The sequence below is a fragment of the Pogona vitticeps genome, chromosome 1 (assembly GCF_051106095.1).
Source record: "Pogona vitticeps strain Pit_001003342236 chromosome 1, PviZW2.1, whole genome shotgun sequence".
Classification (NCBI taxonomy): Eukaryota; Metazoa; Chordata; class Lepidosauria; order Squamata; family Agamidae; genus Pogona; species Pogona vitticeps.
Genome location: NC_135783.1, coordinates 9,379,835 through 9,398,492, shown reverse-complemented (window position 1 = coordinate 9,398,492; position 18,658 = coordinate 9,379,835). Strand labels below are relative to the sequence as shown.

Here is an 18,658-nt window from a genome sequence, read left to right as displayed (position 1 = left end):
GGACTAGGACTCTGGAGAACAAAGTTCGAATCCTCACCTGGCCACGGAAACTGACTGTGGGAGTGGGACTGGTAAAACCACTCCTGAAATATCTTACTTACCTTGAAAGCCCCTGTTATGGTTGCTATACATTGGTTCCAACTGGACAGCACAGAATACACACATGGTAACCTTTGGAAGTTTCTCTGTATACATTTCCACCCTACTATAGATATATTTGACATATGACTGGCAGACATTGCAGATGATGAGACACTTTTAATGCTTAACATTTCTAACGCTCAGACATTTCTAGACCTTGACATGGGGTTCTAATTATAGCTGTTGTGTGGTTTGCAAAACCAGATCGCCTTGGCAAACTGGAGCTGGCAAACCTCTCCAGTCTGGCCCAGATGGGGGGTTGCTAAGGGCTGAAAAATAACTTATTGTTGGTTGGGGCTGGACAGAAACATGTATGTTTAGTCATCTTTTCATAATATTTCTCTGAAGTCTTTTAGAGTGGATGCCCGCACAATGGAGGTTCCATTAAAGTGACAGCCAGTGAATGTTGGAGGTGCTGCAGAATTTCTGATTAAATTCCTTTAGCTGTGCAGTAGAAATACAGAGACTCAGAGAGGAGAATAGCTCCAAGTTCCCAAGATAGTCCACCCCTTTCTCATTAATTTGTTCTTAAAGGTAAAGGTTCCCCTTGACAATTGTCCAATCATGTCCAACTCACGGGGGCGGTGCTCATCCCCGTTTCCAAGCCATAGAGCCAGCGTTTGTCCGTAGACAGTTTCTGTGGTCACGTGGCCAGCGCAACTAGACATGGAATGCAGTTACCCTCCCACCATAGTGGTACCTATTTATCTACTAATATTTTTACATGCTTTCAAATTCCTAGGTTGGCAGGAGCTGGGACAAGTGACGGGAGCTCACTCCGTCACATGGATTCGAACTGCTGATCTTTTGACCTTGCTGCCGAGAGGCTTTTGTGGTTTAATCAGCAGCACTACCACGTCGCCCTGTTTGTCCTTACAGTCTCGCTAACTCACTTTGAGACATTTGTTGGAGAAAGAATAAAAAAAAAACATTTCATTACTTACAATTGTGAACAGATCAACAGCAAAAACTGGCAACATCATCACAATCGTTTTAGAACAGCAGAGCTGGAAAAGACCATATGCATCATCATCCCCTGTCAGGGACGCACAGTGGGGAATCAAACTCCCAACCTCTTAAACTACTGAGCCATTCAGCAGTTCAACAGGCTAAAAAGAGGGGAAAGAGCACCCAGCAGAGAGACAGGGCTCTCTTTGAATTCAGATGCCGGAAGAGACTATTGGTTCGTGTTGGGTGTATTGACAATCACCCCAAGCCAATAAAGTCCCTCCCAGTCAAACAAACTTCAGGCAGCATGAGAGGCTGTAAAACTCCAACAGGATGGATAGTCAATAGTCATGGGTTCAAACCCCCCCCCCCAATTTGGTCTTTAAGTTCAATGGGAGACCTTGAGCCATAAATGCTGTCTTGTGGTGGGCTACCTCAAGCTTATTGTGAGGACAAAGTGGACTAGCACCTTGAGCTTTCTGGAGAATACATACATAACAAACAAACAATATTTAACAAACCAATAACCGATGAGGGAAAAGCATATATGTGACTCCAGAAATAAGAGAGTAAAAATTAATCCTAACAAAATACAATACAAAATATATTGACTTATTTTCATGGGAAATCGAGAAATCATGGTGCCGGAGGAAGTCTTGAAAAGGCGTCTCAGCATGACGAGAGTTTTTAAAAAATCGTTAAAAACAAACTCTTTTTTTTCCCTTAGAACTCCAGGGCTGGAAGGGACCCTCTGGATCACTGAATCCAGCCCCAGTCAAGGAGGCAGAAGAGGGGAATCGAACTCCCAACCAGCAGTCCTCTTTAAAAAAATATTTTTCACATCTGCACTACAACATGAGGAAGAAATGGGATTCAGAAACCTTATATTTTGAGCAGACAGCTGTGGTGAGGAAGGAGGCTCAGCTGACAGAAACCAGCCCTTCTGACTACTTCTGCAGAAGGATTTCAGTCCTGTTGTTGAACTAAAGGCCTTGACACTGTTTTTGAAGAATCCAGAAGCCACATCCCAGTTCTCTGACTTTCAGTTCCATGGGGGGAAGAGAGGAAAAGAAGCACTGCCAATGACTCATTTTACAACTCAGGTATCATTTATCCTAGTAGCAAAACCCATTCATCCCTGGTTATATAGGTTATGGAGAAATAAAAGTTCAAGTAGCCATAAAATTGCCGTTGAGCCATAAATTAACAAAAAGCAAAAACTGTAGCCCACAGGAATACCCCAGCTTCAGAAAGATGGTTCCTAAGTTAATTCAGACAGAGATTGCAAGTATTCAGGAGTGGGACAAAGAAAACGGCCAAGTTGTGGGGGGGGGGGAGAGAGGTGGAAGCGTCCCACTCACTAGCACTGACTTGATGTTGATGTCCGGTAAAATGCAACATTTTTCCGACAGCAGAGAAGAGTGTGATTCCCATCTTGAAAAATGTGCTCAGACCATAGAATCATAGAATAATCGAGTTGGAAGGAGTCTATAAGGCTACCGAGTCCAGCCCGCTACTCAATGCGGAAATGCAAATCAAAGCAAATCTGAAATATGGTTGTCTAATTTTCTCTTCAATGACTCCAGTATTGGAGCATTCACCACCTCCTAAGGTGATTGGTTCCATTGTCATGCTGATCTAACAGTTAAGAAGTCTTTCCTCATATATTCATCCTAAACCTGCCCTCCTATAGCTTGAGTCCATGATTACATGTCCTGGACTTTGGGATGACTGAGAACAGATCCTGCCCCTCCTCTGTAGGACTAGCTCTCAAGTGTTTTAAAAGTGGTATCATATCTACCCTCAGTCTCAAGGCTAACTATGTCCAATGTTTTGAGTCTTTCCTCATACGGTGTCTTGAGGTTGCAGTTACAATGGTGCCTCGCATAGCGAGGTTAATCCATTCCGGTAAGCGAGGGGAGGGCGTGAAAATGCTGCACGCGGCCATTTCGGGGGTTCCGGTGGCCATTTTGGAACTGCCTAACAGTTGATCCGCGGGCATCGCAAAGCAAAGATCGGTAAGCGAAACGCTTACCGATTGTCGCTATGCGAATTTTGCCCATTGCGACCGTCGGTATGCCTCCGCATTAGTGATCCTGAAAAAGGGATCGCTATGCGGATTCATCGTTATACAGTGCGCTCGTTAAGCGAGGCACCACTGCATGTGTTTTGTATCCCCTGCTAATCAGAAACCCTCCCAACTCTGTGAGACCAATGCAATCCGTCTCAGAGAGAGAGAGAGATGGCTTAAGCAGACTCAGTGAGATACTTAAAGTGTCTTCTCACATTATCCTATAATCGCTGGTATTTGGCTAACTCCTGAACATGATTGATGCCCAGACAAGGACACCCAGATCGGTGACCGACCAGCCCAGTGGCCTCTTGGAGACACTCCAGTCCACTTCTTGTTCATATTTCTGCTGCTATCTGTGTTTCTGGTTCTTTAAACAGGGAAACACAAATAGCTATGACTTGAGGTGAAGGGCAGTTTTTCAGAGCAGCATCCGAATTATTTCTGCCAGAATTATTTGCCCATCTCCGAACCAGAGAAAGGAAGAAAAAAATAACAAGTAGCAGATAACTTTTATGAACTTTGTCAGTGATACCCCCAACAAGACAAGAGAAACCAAATGTGGTGAGCACAAGAAGACATCCAAAAATTAACCAGTTGGAATTCATATAAGAAGGCACTTTTATCTGTATTTGCACATGTATGCAGACATGCATACATACATGTAACTTTGAATAGTATAACCGAGTCCATCTTTAAGAAGAAAAAGAACATTCAAGAAAGCAAACTAAGGTTACATGCTAGTTACACTGGTGCACATTCCTCGATCTGTACTGCAGCTGAAAGAAACATACACCGCACCTGTTGTAGCCTGGTGACTTCACTCAGACACCCTCTGTCACTAGAGAATGCAGGAGAGATCTTGGCCTTCATTGGAGTGTGAAGTTGTCAATCCCCTCTGGAGCTGGCTCAGAGGCTTCTTTATAAGGCATTGATGCTTTTCATTCCCCTTTCCCCACTTTTTCATTGCATGACATCTTTTTGTTTTATCATTCTTAACCTCACCACCAGTGGATGTAACAAGAACTGAGCTATGAACAACAAGAACTGAACTACGAGATCAGGATGGCCCCTTTCCTGTTATCCTTCCCAAAAAAGCTAAAGACCCATCTCTTCAGGCAGGCTTTTAACTATTACAACTGAATCCCAGAACTCCATTTTGGCAGACGATTTTAATCTTTTCCATGTTTTCATGTTTTAATCTTTTCATTTAATTTTGAACCATATTTTGTTTAATTTGTTTTTTCATATTTAACTTATTGTGTTTTTTAATTGTGTGAATTTTAATCTTGTGAGCTGCTTTGGGTCCCTTGTTGGGAGAAATGTGGCATATAAATAAAACTACTACTACAACAATGACTATGACTATGACTACTACAACTACGACTACTACTGATAGTGATGATGATGAACTGGTTCATTTTTCCAGGGTTTGGGGGTGGTTCGTGGTTCGTTATTAGCCATGAATGTTATTTTTCCAGTTCATGCCCAACTCTGCTGCTGCTTCTAACCTCTAAACAGCTTGAGTCTAAGCTATGTCAAAGACCGTGTCTCCCATTATGAGCTGGCTTGGGTGTCAAGTTCATCAGAGGAGGACTTTCTCTCAGTCCCACCACCTTCACAAGTGTGTTAGATGAGGACCTGGGAGAGGGCCTTCTCTGCTGTCGCGCCCAGACTTTGGAACTCCCTCCCACTGGAAGACAGCCTGGCCCCATCTTTGCTGCCCTTCCTCACCATTTCTCAGTGTCGTGTTTATTTGTTCATTTTTAATATTTGAATACTTGGTGTTTTTAGCTTTAAATATTGTCTTTTAATGTACAGCCACCTTGGGTCCTCTTTAAGAAAGGTGAAAGCCAGGGTATGTATGTATGTATGTATGTATGTATGTATGTATGTATGTATGTATGTATGTATGTATGTATGTATGTATGTATGTATGTACAAATAAACAAATAAACAAATAAACAAATAAACAATAGGCTAGCTAACTAACTCATAATAAGTGCAAGCTTACTTGCGAGTAAAACATAGAATAAAATGATCCTTTAAAAAAAATCCCCTTGGGCAATTGATCATTTAAAGGAAAGCCTGCCTGAAGAGAAAGGTCTTGCCTGTTTGCGGAAGGACAGCAAAGATGGGGCCGGACTGGCCTCCAGTGGGAGGGAGTTCCACAGTCTGGGAGTGGCGACACAGAAGGCCTTCTCCCACATCCCCACCTAACACACCTATGAGGTTAGTGGAAACAAGAGAAAGGCCTCCTCCGAAGATCTTAATACCTGGATAGGCTTGATCTTTTGTTGGTCCATATAATTTTGTTATGGACCTTTCCTGCTGTGTACGTTTGGAAATTGGTTACATGCCAAACAATCCTCAAAAACAGAGGACCGAATACAATAAAACAAAGCAAAAAATCGTCAAGGAATCGCTGGACAAACGAATGACCAAGAAAATGCATATAAACAATACCGTTCAATACAAGACAGTTTCTTTCTTGAAGATCTCAGCTTGTATGCAACAATTCTGACACAGGCTCAACCCGAATCATTTGTGGATATTCATAGAGGAATAATGCATTTGCCTCTGTTTATTTTATTTTTCTTACACACTCCCTCATAACATACTATTTTGTCACGAGTGGAGGCCAACTTTCGTTCACTGCTATCTGCATTGACCAGCTTTGCGATTTCCCCTTTATCTGTTCCACTTTCCATGGGCACACCAATGACCACGTGGAGAGACACCTGGGCAGCCGGGCGATCCCCATGCCAATGCGTGCCTTCTTTTCTCTTTGTCAATGGCGCCCAGGTCCAGGACGGGCCGCTGGAGTGGTTATCTGTGAGAAAAAGGCCCCCGCTCAGCTGTCTTGCTTCTTTGTGCTCCACTGGCTTACGTTTCTCGGGATGAGATTTGCTTCCTTTCAGGATAAAGGGACAGACAATCAGGGGGGACGGCTGGATTGTTCGGAGGGCTCAGCTTCATCTTGCTTTTGCCAGGGAATTAGAAGCTGCGGGAAAGCCATGGTGCTGATTTGTTTCACGGACACTGACATTGTTAGCAGCTGCTTTCAGGAATTCTCGGGTTGAAACTCAAGTTGTACTTTACATTTGTGTTGAACATGGTCTGTTTGAAGGGGGGAGTGGGATTAATATTCCCACCAAGACCCATGATTCTAAGAATATTCATCTAGGTTAAGTAAAGAGGAGGATTGTTTTGTTTCAGGTTGCTTTTAATATGAATTTACCAAAACAAACACCGCACACTATAGATAGATAGATAGATAGATAGATAGATAGATAGATAGATAGATAGATAGATAGATAGATAGATAGATTGATTGATTGATTGATTGATTGATTGATTGATTGATTGATTGATTGATTGATTGATTGATTGATTGATTGATTGATAAAATATTTTTCACCCGCCTTTCTCCTTGAAAAGGACCCAAGGCAGCTTCGTCGTCGTTTAGTCGTGTCCGACTCTTCGTGACCCCATGGACCAGACCATGCCAGGCCCTCCTATCTTCCACTGCCTCCTGTAGTTGTGTCAAATTCATGTTGGTTGCTTTGATGACACTGTACAACCATCTTATCCTCTGTCGTCCCCTTGCCTTCACACTTTCCCAACATCAGGGTCTTTTATAAGAAGGATTTACCATAGTTTGCTGTGGTCCACACAGTCAAAGGCGTTTGCATAGTCCATGAAGCAGAAGTAGATGTTTTTCTGGAACTCTCTGGCTTTCTCCATAATCCAGCGCATGTTAGCAATTTGGTCTCGAGTTCCTCTGCCCCTTTGGAATCCAGCTTGTACTTCTGGGAGTTCTCGGTCCACATACTGCTGAAGCCTACCTTGGAGGATTTTGAGCATAACCTTGCTAGTGTGTGAAATGAGTGCAATTGTACAGTATTTGGAACATTCTTTGGCACTGCCCTTCTTTGGCAGCTTACATAGTTAAAATACAGTATTTAAAGCTAACAATGGCAAGTATACAGAGACAAAAAAATCAAACAAAAATCAGTTTCCAAGTTTACTGAGCACCGTCTTGGAAACTCAAGACCACTGCTTCCTTTATAGAGGGTCATTAAAGGTTGGAAGTGACTTGATAGCATGTAACAACCACCACCACAAAGGCAGTCATTCAGAGGAGAGACAGGATCAATTCTCAATCATCCCATAGTGTGGGGCACATAATAATGGGCTCAACTTTACAGGAACCCACATTTAGGCTGAATATCAGGAAAAACTTCTTGACCGATAGAGCAGTACGACAACAGAACCAATTACTTAGGAGGTGGTGATTCTATGAACTACCAACAAAGTTGCGTGCATTCTGCGGTCATAAAAGGAATCCATCACTGCTGATGACATCATTCCTGTAGCACAGGCAGACCGGCCCAACAGGATACCGTCCTAGCTGTTTCATGTGAAATAAAAACTGTTCAGGTATAGAGAATGTCAGCTTGGGGTTGAAGAAGAAGGCATGCCTCCTATGAAGTTGGTGGACCACTGAGGTTGGTTGACTAGACCAGTGGTTCTTAACCTTTGTTACTCGGATGCTTTTGAACTGCAGCTCCCAGAAACCCCAGTCAGGACAGCTGGTGGTGAAGGCTTCTGGGAGTTGCAGTCCAAAACTCCTGAGTAACCCAAGAACCCAGAACCACTGGAATAGACTTCAACAACAAGAGAGAAAGATGGAGAAATTTTATGTTGAATTATTAGTTCTTTCCTGTGGATACTTTCTGACTGAGGACACCAGGGTGGGAGAATGCTCTCCCTCTTTTCAGTTTCTGGATTACATATGGACGTTCTCCAGTACCTAGAATATGAATGGTATTTCCCAGCTTTTGAGGATATATTGCTTCCTTCAACCTCCCATCAGCCTAATTATTCCAATCTGCTTCCTTCCAAGCGCTCGCTTGCTTGTTACAGTCGGGTTGGGCTTTACAGGATTAGTTAAATTGGAGTTAAATAAAAGCCCAAGCAACTCTTCTCCTTGGGCACTGAAAAATAAAGTGCTAGACATTTGCGGAGATTGAAGCTTCTGAGGTGGAAAATGGGTCAGAAACTTGGAGATCAAAGTTTCTCTTTTTTGAAAGAAAGGAAGGGGGGGGAGAGATCATTCCGACAAGCCCCTGCGCAACTCTTTTTCTCCTCGTTAATGTTTTGACTGGAAATTTCAAGAAGTGTCATCAGCAACAGAATATTTTCATGAACTTATGATCACCGTGGGATTCCACCCCTCCCCTTCTTCCCGGTACAGCGTCGAACAGAAAGGCAGTGGCTGCTTAGCCAGCCTCGGCTCTACATCTCTTAAGGGAATATTTTTTTGTTAATTGCAAATATTTGATTGACAAACATGAGATGCAATTAGTAGGCAGGCACAGTAGGAGTGAGCAGCGAAGTGGATCTCCAAACCAACCGTCCTCAACTCTCTCAGCTTGAACTGAAATAGGCTGGAGCATTTAAACCATATGTTTGCCTCCAACGCGCTCCACTACCATCACGCATACGTCCGTGCTTCTGAAAATTTCTCATTTCCCTGAACTGGCTCTTATTTCCCCTCCCCCCCCCTTCATTCTTTGTTTCTTTTTTTCTCTTTTTTTTGCTTGCCATTTGCCAAGGAAGCCCCTTCCTTTCTGAGGATTGTATCCAAACAAAGGCAGGAGACTTCCGCTCACACTTCAAACGTACGCTTCAGATATTTTAACCGGACCAGTAAAAATAAACAAGAACAAAGGCTCCACATATTGTACCAAAGTGAAAGAGAATGGGATCTAATGTGAATTCTGAGACATTTGAATAACCCTGCTATTGGTTCCACATCTTTCGATAGGCCATAAACTTTGAAAAAGCTGCAATAAGAATTGATGAGCTTCACTGTTTAAACATGAACCTCTTCTCCCAGTGCCAAATGTTTACACAATTATAGACCTTTAGTATGTCTTACATTCCTCATACGATTGGCTCTCTGTCCGCATCCTTCCTTCCTTCCTTCCTTCCTTCCTTCCTTCCTTCCTTCCTTCCTTCCTTCCTTCCTTCCTTCCTTCCTTCCTTCCTTCCTTCCTTCCTGACTACTTGAACATTTTGTGCTTTACAGACTCATAAGAGTTTCCTAATAGCTTCCTTAATAACATACGGTGCTGTCTCACTTGATGACGTTAATTCGTTCCAGCGAAATCTCTGTAGAGCGAAAACGTCGTCAAACAAAATAAAAAACCCCATTGAAACCCATTGAGAACTGTTCAATGCATTCCAACGGGCTGAATGCCTGCTCGTCCAGCAAAGATCCTCCATACGGTGGCCATTTTCGGTGCCTGTAAAGTGAGGAATCCATCCTAGAAAACAGCGGGGGGGCATTTTCTTCAACAGGCAGCCATTTTGAAACCCAAAGCAGGGAACCGATCATCGCGCAGCAAAAAAAACCCTATTTAAAACATCGTTTTGCGATCACAAAAGCGATCTCAAAAACATCAACGTAAAGCGGATTCGTCATAGAGCGGGGTAATAGTCCAGTGGGGCACGACTGTATTTATAGCAGAGATCATAACTGAAAAAACACTCTGCTGCTCAACAGATAAATTTCATGCTAACAGACAAGCAGAACGAGTGGAACATGTCTGTTCTGCCTTTGCGCTCTGCTGCCGTGGCAGGGATCCTTTGCCCTCCCGCTCAGAAAGTGGCATCACAACGGTGATGCGGCTTTCGGAGGGGAGGGAGGACGGAGCTTTCAAAAAGGCCCCGTTTCTTTGGCTCAGCCTCTTTTGCCAGTTGAGTGAGCGTGCAGCCACTTCAAACTTTCTTTCGATTTCTCGCATGTGGCAGCTTTCTCTGGAGGCGACCCCCCACATGTTGCTGTTCTTTGGAGTGAATGACTTTGATCTCGTTCAGTTTCTTTACTTTTTTTTATTGATTGTGGATGTTGATTAGTGGGCTAGCTTCCATTTGGGGTGCAAAGGGGGGTGCTAAAAATATTCTCTACCCCCCTCAGGCTTTTTAGCTGGGAGGGGGAGTTTGTTTTTTTCTGTATTGTTTTGTTTATTGTGTTTGTGTTGTGTGCTTGCAGGAATAATTTAATTATATAGTAAAAAGTAATATAAATAAATAAAAGTAAATAAAATATAAATATATATAAATATATAAACAAAATATAAATAAAAGTAAAATAAATAGAAAGAAGAGAGAACTAAGCAAGGTGGTAGGGCTTGTTCTTAGATTGGGTTTATTAATTGTTCTCTACAGTTTTGGTTGTGGTCTGGTAGCTGTGTGCCCCCCCTCGCATCCCAGCCCCCTTTATTCTCTTATGAATTTTTAAATTGGGCTGGTTTGACTTTATTGTTTCCTTCCCTTTTCATTGCCTCTGAGGGCCAGTAAATTTTAGTTAAGTAACAGCACCACCTGGTAGTCCTTTCAGAGGCATTGCAATTTTTTAAAAAAAGGGGGGGGGAGAGGAGAGCTTAACAAAGGCAGTGGGTGGGCATGGCACCACCTGCAGGTTGTTCCTTAGGCTCCCCTTGACATTTAATCCAATTGTGTCCGACTCTAGGGCGTAGTGCTCATCCCCGTCTCCAAGCCGTAGAGCCAGAGTTTGTCCATAGACAGTTTCCGTGGTCACGTGGCCAGCACGACTAGACACAGAATGCCATTACCTTCCCACCGAGGTGGTTCCTATTTATCTACTTGCATTTTTACATACTTTCGAATTGCTAGGTTGGCAGGAGCTGGGACAAGCGACGGGCGCTGACTCCGTCACATGGATTCAATCTTACGACAGCTGGTTTTCCGACCTTGCAGCACAGAGGCTTCTGCGGTTTAACCCGCAGCGCCACCACATGTACCGAAGTACCTACGGTTGTTCCTTAGGTACTACAAAAAAAGTGTTAGTAAGGCAGATAGGCTGGTGTTGTGTCTCCTGCTGACAAACAGTTTGGATGTACTTTTGATTTGATTATATTTTAGCCATAAACAAATAATTACATAGCATAAAGTTTATTAATAAATAAATAAATAAAATATTTATAAGTAGTTAAGCTGGAATAGAATAACATTGAATATAGTAACAATAAGAAATAACAAATAAATAAAGAAATAGCAGCAAATCCAGCTATTATGGGCTCCAAAAAAGGGCAAGGTGATAAGAAGGGATAAGAGCCTGCTAAACGCAAGGCTCCACCCAGAGCAGCACCTGCCATTTCTTCATCGGAGAAAGAAGACTGGCCCGACTATAGTGCTATTATGGCTAAGTTGAGTGAATTGGAGAGAAAAAGGGACCTTGCCAGGGAGGCTTCTAGAGCTGCCATGCCCAGGAGATCAAGAAGGAAGTCTACAGCCTGTAAGATGGCCAAGCTCAAGCACTTGGGTGAGGTGATGATGTCTCGAATTGCTCTTTTGGAGAAGGAGTGTTCTACAGGTCCAGTGACGGCTGAAGTGGTTTCTGAAGAAGGCAGTTCCTCAAACACGGCCACTGGAACTCAGGTGGAAGGCACGCAGGAAGGCAGGGTGATGACAACGGACCAGTCCCAGGACCAACCACTGAGTGGGACGACTGACACGGATTTGGTCCACTATGATCCCACGGAGGGCTTGGCAAGCGGACTGCAAGCCTAGTAGGATAGGCAGGGAACGGCATGGTGTAAATCGAGAAGGTTACCGGGCAATGAGAGCGGGGTTGGGATCTATGATCTTGCATCCTGAGATTGTGAGTCGCCAGCCCAAATTATATTGGAGCGACAGTGTGCACTTATTGGAGTTGGGCATGGGCCTCTTAAGGACCTACAAGGGGGCCTTAGAGCTGATATTTTCGGCTTGTGTGGCAGGCTTGGGGCATATCAATAGCCACTAGCCATAGTGGGTAGTGCGATGGGAAAAGTAGGGGTGAGTTCATGTTGGCCCAGGGTTGCCCAAAATTAGGACATCTCACTGGCAGGTCTAGCCTATCAACTAGCAGGTGAGAGGTGTCTTCTAGGGAAGGAACTCCCTGCCAGCTGCCCATTTAGGGTCATGAGGCTCGATAGGAAGAGCTGGTTGGGGGAGTACCATTTCATAGAGCAACTGAAGGCGTGCTGTTCAACACAATTAGTAACAGGATCTCGCCCTGCTCTAGGAAGTGTCCAGAAATCTACGATTATCCAGACAGAACTCACACTGCGGTAGGCCCCCTTGTATTTGGGGGGGATACAATTTAAATTGTTAATGAAGTTGTGGGATAAGTTTTAATCCAACAATCTGTGTCTTGCCTCGTTATTTCTGGGGTGGGAGGGCAAAGCCTCATCCCAACTATTATTTCTTCTCTCTGGTAGTTAAACCCTTCAAAAACCCATTGGCTAACATCAGACAGATTCCGATTGGTTACAGGGTTCTTACACATCTCAGTCATTTTCATATACACACACACACATATATATACTGTACATGCTGAGTTGCACAATATAATATTCTAACATATTTATACTACATCCCCTTTCAGAAAGTTGCTTTGGGGCTATTACAACAGCTCCACTTACTAGCAGCCTGTTTCTTCCCCTATAGGAGGAAACTTCATCTTACTTTTCTTAGCAGCTTAATGCTCATAATTCTCGAGGCAAATCATAGCCATCCTGACTAGTTGCCACTGAGTTCTCATAGTTCCCTTTTAAAGCTACTCAAGATGGGAGACATTGATACTCCTCATTGCACTGTAACCTGCAGTTGTACCTATATGTGTGTGAACCGACAATTCGGTAGATGTCTTGTTTCATACTGAGTTGGTTCTGGTACTACGACAGAGACAGGAAAGCTTCTCACTTCTCTTTTTCCCACCCTACCATATTTTCCTCTACTCATTTTTCCTCCAAATAACACAACCCCGAACAGGGTCTCAAAGAGGGCTTATTCCATGCCCTTGATCATTGCGGTTGCCCTTTCTGCACCTTCTCCAGCTGTACAGTGTCATTTGCCAGATGCAGTGACCAGAACAAAACAAAAGATAGTTCATTGTTCAACAGGGAATGAACATCCTTCCCTTGTCATGGCAAACATGTTGTCCATCTTGAAAACAACATTGTTGAACTTTAAAATGTCCCAGAACTCCATGGTGGACAGATGACCTGAATTCTGTAAGACCAGGAAAGAGAGTCTTCTCCCAGTGTCTGCCTCTGATGACATTCTTTTTTGCAATAAATAAAATAAAATAAATCATTGCCTTTTGCTGCAACTGACCTTTAAAAGCTCAAAAAATAACAGGCCCATCCTAATGTGTCACGAATGGGTCCACCTTTCCCCTCCATGAAATGCATTTTTCACAGGCTCTCCTGGTCTGCTTCCATTCTTTAACCAGCATCAGAGAAGAATTAACTGGGATGGATTGAAGTGTACGCTGGACCAGATTTGAGGGAAGAGATTATCAACTTAGGTAGGGCTGCTGACTCTCGTGCATCCTGAAATGTGTGATACAGTAGCAGAATCTGTTACAGCCACATTGCAGAACATCCGTATGATATAACGGAACTGACAAAAGACAAAAATCTGATAGCCAAGCAGGGATCAGTGGTGTGGCCCAGGAGTAAAGGAATGAAAATAAAGATGCCAGGCCCCATAAACATCAGAACATTCAGGGGAGCCCTGTATTGTCATAGAACCATAGACTCATAAAATACAGTAATTGAGTTGGAAGGGGCCTATAAGGCCATCAAGTCCAACCACCTACTCGATGCAGGAATCCAAACCAAAGCAGATCTGACAGATGATTGCCCGATTGAATGGCTCCAGCGTTGGAGCGCTCCCAATGTCCTGAGGTACAGTGGTGCCTCGCAAGATGATTTTAATTCATTCCGCGAAAATCGTCGTCTTGTTAAAAAAATTGTCTTGCATTTCAATGATCAAAATTTATTTGTCTTGTGAAGCATCGGTCTCCAAAAAAAATAGCATCTTGCGAAGCAGGGTCATAGAAAAAACTGTCTTGCAAAGCACCATAGAGATCGCGAAAACCAATCATCTTGTGGGTTTTTCGCCCCACGAGGCAATCGTCGTGCGAGGCACCACTGTAATTGGTTCCATTGTCATACTGCTCTTACAGATAAGTTTTTCTTGATATTCAGTCTAAATCTGTCTTCCTGTAGCTTGAGCCCATTATTCTTCATTTATTTATTTTATTATTTATTTATTTTATTTATATCCCGCCTATCTGGTCAGGTCAGGACCACTCTAGGCGGCTAACAATCATAAAAAGTACAATAAAAATATACAATTTAAATAATAAAAGCCATACACAGAGTAAGAGAAACAATAGAAGCAGAAAGAAAAGGCGTCAGTAATTATCTGATGGGAAGGCCTACCGAAACATCCATGTCTTTAATTGATTCTTAAAGATACCCAGCGAGGGAGCCCCGCGAATATCAGGGGGTAAGTCATTCCAGAGGCGAGGAGCCACCGCCGAGAAGGCCCGATTTCTTGTCTTTTCCTTCCGGGCCTCCTTCGGCGTAAGGCTCCTCAGCCTCACCTCCTGGCTCTCACAAGTGACACGGGTAGACCTTAAACAGTATGGCACTCTTTGGCACTACATGCACACAAAAATATTATAGAGTTATAGAAATATAATTCTTGGCATTGTGCGGACTCTAACGAGAACACAGACAATTCCTTAAAATCTTTTCGAGCAGAGGCAAAAATGCTGCAGTATCTCATTCTCATGTGTGAGAGAACAAGACAAGCAGGGATTTATATCCTTATAAGGCCATGCTCTGCAGTCCTTAGAGCTGATCATCATCCTGCAACATGGGGTCCATTTCTTCCTTACAGTTTGAAAGCCTTCTGACTGAGAGAGATAATGAAGTCACTGATTTTGTGAGGTGGGTCTAAATCTTCTGGAATCTTGTTGGATTACACCAGGTTCCTGTTACTCTTGTCATTGCAAGCAAGAGATAGAAGACCCCCAGGAACTGGAAACCTTTGTTGTTTGTGAATGACTTGGGAAATTAAGATATTGAGTTCAGGTCTTGTACACTTTCCACATTGCTCTGCATGGGTGTTATCAGTATTCTCCCCACCATCCATATAACGTTTTCTTTATCCCAGTACAGTACTTTTTTTCCATGATTTTCCTCTTTGTTTTCTGCTCCTCCTGAACTCATGGTTTATTTTTGTTTTTCCTTTCTAAAGGGGGCAGCATTTTGCACTATGGCACACACCCATTGGAAGAGGATGCCCTTGGTGAGATGCTCCCGTTTGGAAGGTGCCAATTAGTGCTCAGTGATAAAAGATCCCAATTTAGCAATCACGATACTCTTAAGTGTTGCCTTGAGTACTTTCATAAACCCTTTAGGATCTTTTTTTTAAAAAAAAAAACCCTATAAAAGGAGGCATAACTTCCTTAAATAACAAGATCGATACATGCTTTCACAAAGTTAAATCATGATGCGGCAGCAGCAATAAATTAACAACAAAAGGGTTGGATCAGGGACCAAACATTACCTGCAGATGTATTTCACTGTCTAGCAAAATCATAACCTCTACAACACAAAAACTTTTCATTGTTTCTTTTTTAAGCACAAAGATTTAGACTGTTTTCCCCACTCCCGGTGCTTGACATTTTTATTACAATTTAGGTCTATTTTTTTATTGATTGATTTATACAACAATAATAAAACAACCAAAAACAGAACATCAAAATTTTTTTAAAAAAAAATCAGAAAAGGAACATATCAACTAAAAAAACCCAAACAAACACGAAATATAACATACGGGTTCCATCTTGTGCTCCCCAACACCCTCTTATTTCTCTTATTTATTCTACTTTATACTTTATAGCTGCCCTGTTTCCCTCCAGAAATATAATGATTCTTGTCCAGAGGCATAACTTTTCCCTTTCTCAAACACAAACACCCATATATCTTTAAAATCACCCATATATCACCCATATATCTTTAAAATCTTAATTTCATATGTTCATCATTAATAGCCATAGTCCACATTTCTTCATACCATTCGTCCATGTTAAGTTGATTATTCTTTTTCAAGTTCCTTGCAAACAACAGCCTTGCCACCATTGCCATAATAATAATAATTCCTTTTCTTCCCATTTTAAAGGTAAAGGTTCCACTTGACATTTAGTCCAGTCGTGTCCGACTCTAGGGCATGGTGCTCATCCCCGTTTCCAAGCCGTAGAGCCAGAGTTTGTCCATAGACAGTTTCTGTAGTCACGTGGCCAGGGCGACTAGACATGGAACGCCATTACCTTCCCACTGAGGTGGTACCTATTTATCTACTTGCATTTTTACATGCTTTCGAACTGCTAGGTTGGGAGGAGCTGGGACAAGCGACGGGAGCTCACTCCGTCACATGGATTCAATCTTACGACTGCTGGTCTTCTGACCTTGCAGTACAGAGGCTTCGGTGGTTTAACCCGCTGCACCACCACACCCCATCCTTCCCATTTTAGTTGGTTGCTATTAACGGTATTCAACAAAGTTATCCTTGGACACATTTGTACATCAATACCCGTAATAGCCATAATCTCTTTAAAATTAACCATTCATTCCTCCTCATTTCACAAGTCCACCACATGTGTAAATATGTTCCACTTTCTTTTTTACATCCCCCACATAAAGATGCTATCTGAGGTCTAATTCTGCTGGTCGAGACAAGTATAATGGATTATATGTGTTACCCACCCCACCTCAATATATTGTTCCCACCAAGATTATTTGCAACACCGAATAACTGAGATTGAATTTCGGCCTTCATGTCAATTCACCGGCCTTTTTAAAGCTCCCCTCACACCCCCATTTTTTCAGCTGCAAGCGTCTTGTCTAGTCCCAGATAGTTTTTTTGTTTTTTATTTTGCCTTTGGAGATAACGCCGTTTGCGATTAGATGTAATGAAATGTTTTCAAATCGAGCCACCCTCGATGGTCTTCCATTGTCCCCACAGTTTAATAAATCAGCCATGGGAAATAAATAAATAAACAAACAAACAAATTACAAGACTTATTATGGAAATCGAATTGCAGAAATGCTCCACCTCCCTCTTTCTCGTGAGGTACCGACACAACATTACAGTAATGATTTTGCAATATTAGCTTTCTTTCTTTCTTTCTTTCTTTCTTTCTTTCTTTCTTTCTTTCTTTCTTTCTTTCTTTCTTTCTTTCTTTCTTTCTTTCTTTCTTTCTTTCTTTCTTTCTTTCTTTCTTTCTTTCTCATGATGATTGTTTTTTTTGTCCGTCCCGAGCCCGGGTGTCAGTTCATTTAGATTTACATCGAGTCGTAAATTAAAATGATCATTCAGCAAACAGTCTGGGCTGAGTTTTCCCTTTCAGTCAAGAGTTGTTGGAGATGCTCGGCGCATTCATGCAGAAAATATTGCTGTCTAGATATTTGTCCTCTGGGTGATAAAAGAGGCATTGTCAGGGGACCCACTCAGGCCTCCGAGCTGATAGCTGCCGTGCATCGCAGCTGTGAAGTGTGCTTTGTTATGTGTCTGAGGATTAGGGTTCAAGACCTTGTTTTTCTTGAAATTCCAGACCGATCAGAGCTGCATATGTTTTGGGGAAAGCCGAGGTCGATGGTTCTCTGTCCACATTTTTACTAGATTATTCTTGGACACAGTTCTAGGGAAACGGTTTGCCGCCAGAAGCTGGCCCCGGGGGGAGATTTGGTTCACCCTTTCCCCCCATCCTTTCTTCAGTTTGTTTTTATTTTCCGTGAAACCAGTTGTGGAATTCTGTTGTTGTTTCCCCCCCCCCCCCCTTCATTTCAAAGACAAGGTGCAGTTATGGCAAGACATTTCTGAAGCAAAGCAAGCTTTAAGATTGCTCCATGGAAAATTGGGAATGGGCTGTTTTCTATCATCTTCATCATACGGACGGGGACGCGATTGCCATCATCCAGTGCCAATAATGGGACAGTCTGAGAAGAGGACGGCCCACCTCCGGATGAACTGCCAGCTTGAATGCTGTTGGAATTCTTGCAACCCCCATGGGTTGACTTTAAGAGGTTTTGGCTAAGAGGGACCTTTCTGGACAGGGCTGACTGCGAATCCATCCAGTAGCGGCCAATTGTTCCCTCTCTGCCTAAAAAATTTGGAAAGTCATGCCTCTCAATTTAACCCTTCTTTTCCTGGTCTTTTTAGTCAGAGAATCTGAAGACAGTTAGAGCAATGGTAGTCTGTCAGAGAGTCAGAAGTATTCCGTTCAGTCATTCATTCAGAAAGCTAGTTACTCAGTTGAGCTCTGTTCATATAACCAATTCACATTTTCCTACAGAATGCTGTTTACTTTGATCTATGAAGAACTGTGAGTAAACGGAACATTTTATTCTTTCCTCCTACCAGTGTCTTTGAGTTAATTATTGAGACAGTAAGTGCCAGTCGAGGAGAGCAAAGCAATCAGGAGTGGTCTACTGAGGGGAGACTTGAAGCTAATTCTCCTGTGTAGGTCCCTGAACTTTTTCTACTGCATGACAAGAAGTTTGTATGCCAATAATTCTCACAATCTGCCAAGAAAAGCAACATTAGGACAGCAGAGGGAGA

At 42.7% G+C, this 18,658-nt stretch overlaps 1 long non-coding RNA gene across 1 annotated transcript in view; it reads left to right on the top strand.

The window, feature by feature from the left end:
- LOC144584922 (uncharacterized) overlaps positions 1–7,174 on the top strand; it is a 470,554-nt gene extending 463,380 nt beyond the window's left edge. The window contains exon 2 of the long non-coding RNA XR_013539411.1: positions 6,876–7,174. This is a non-coding gene — a long non-coding RNA (uncharacterized LOC144584922). The remainder of the gene's footprint in view (positions 1–6,875) is intronic.
- Positions 7,175–18,658: the final 11,484 nt, after the last annotated feature.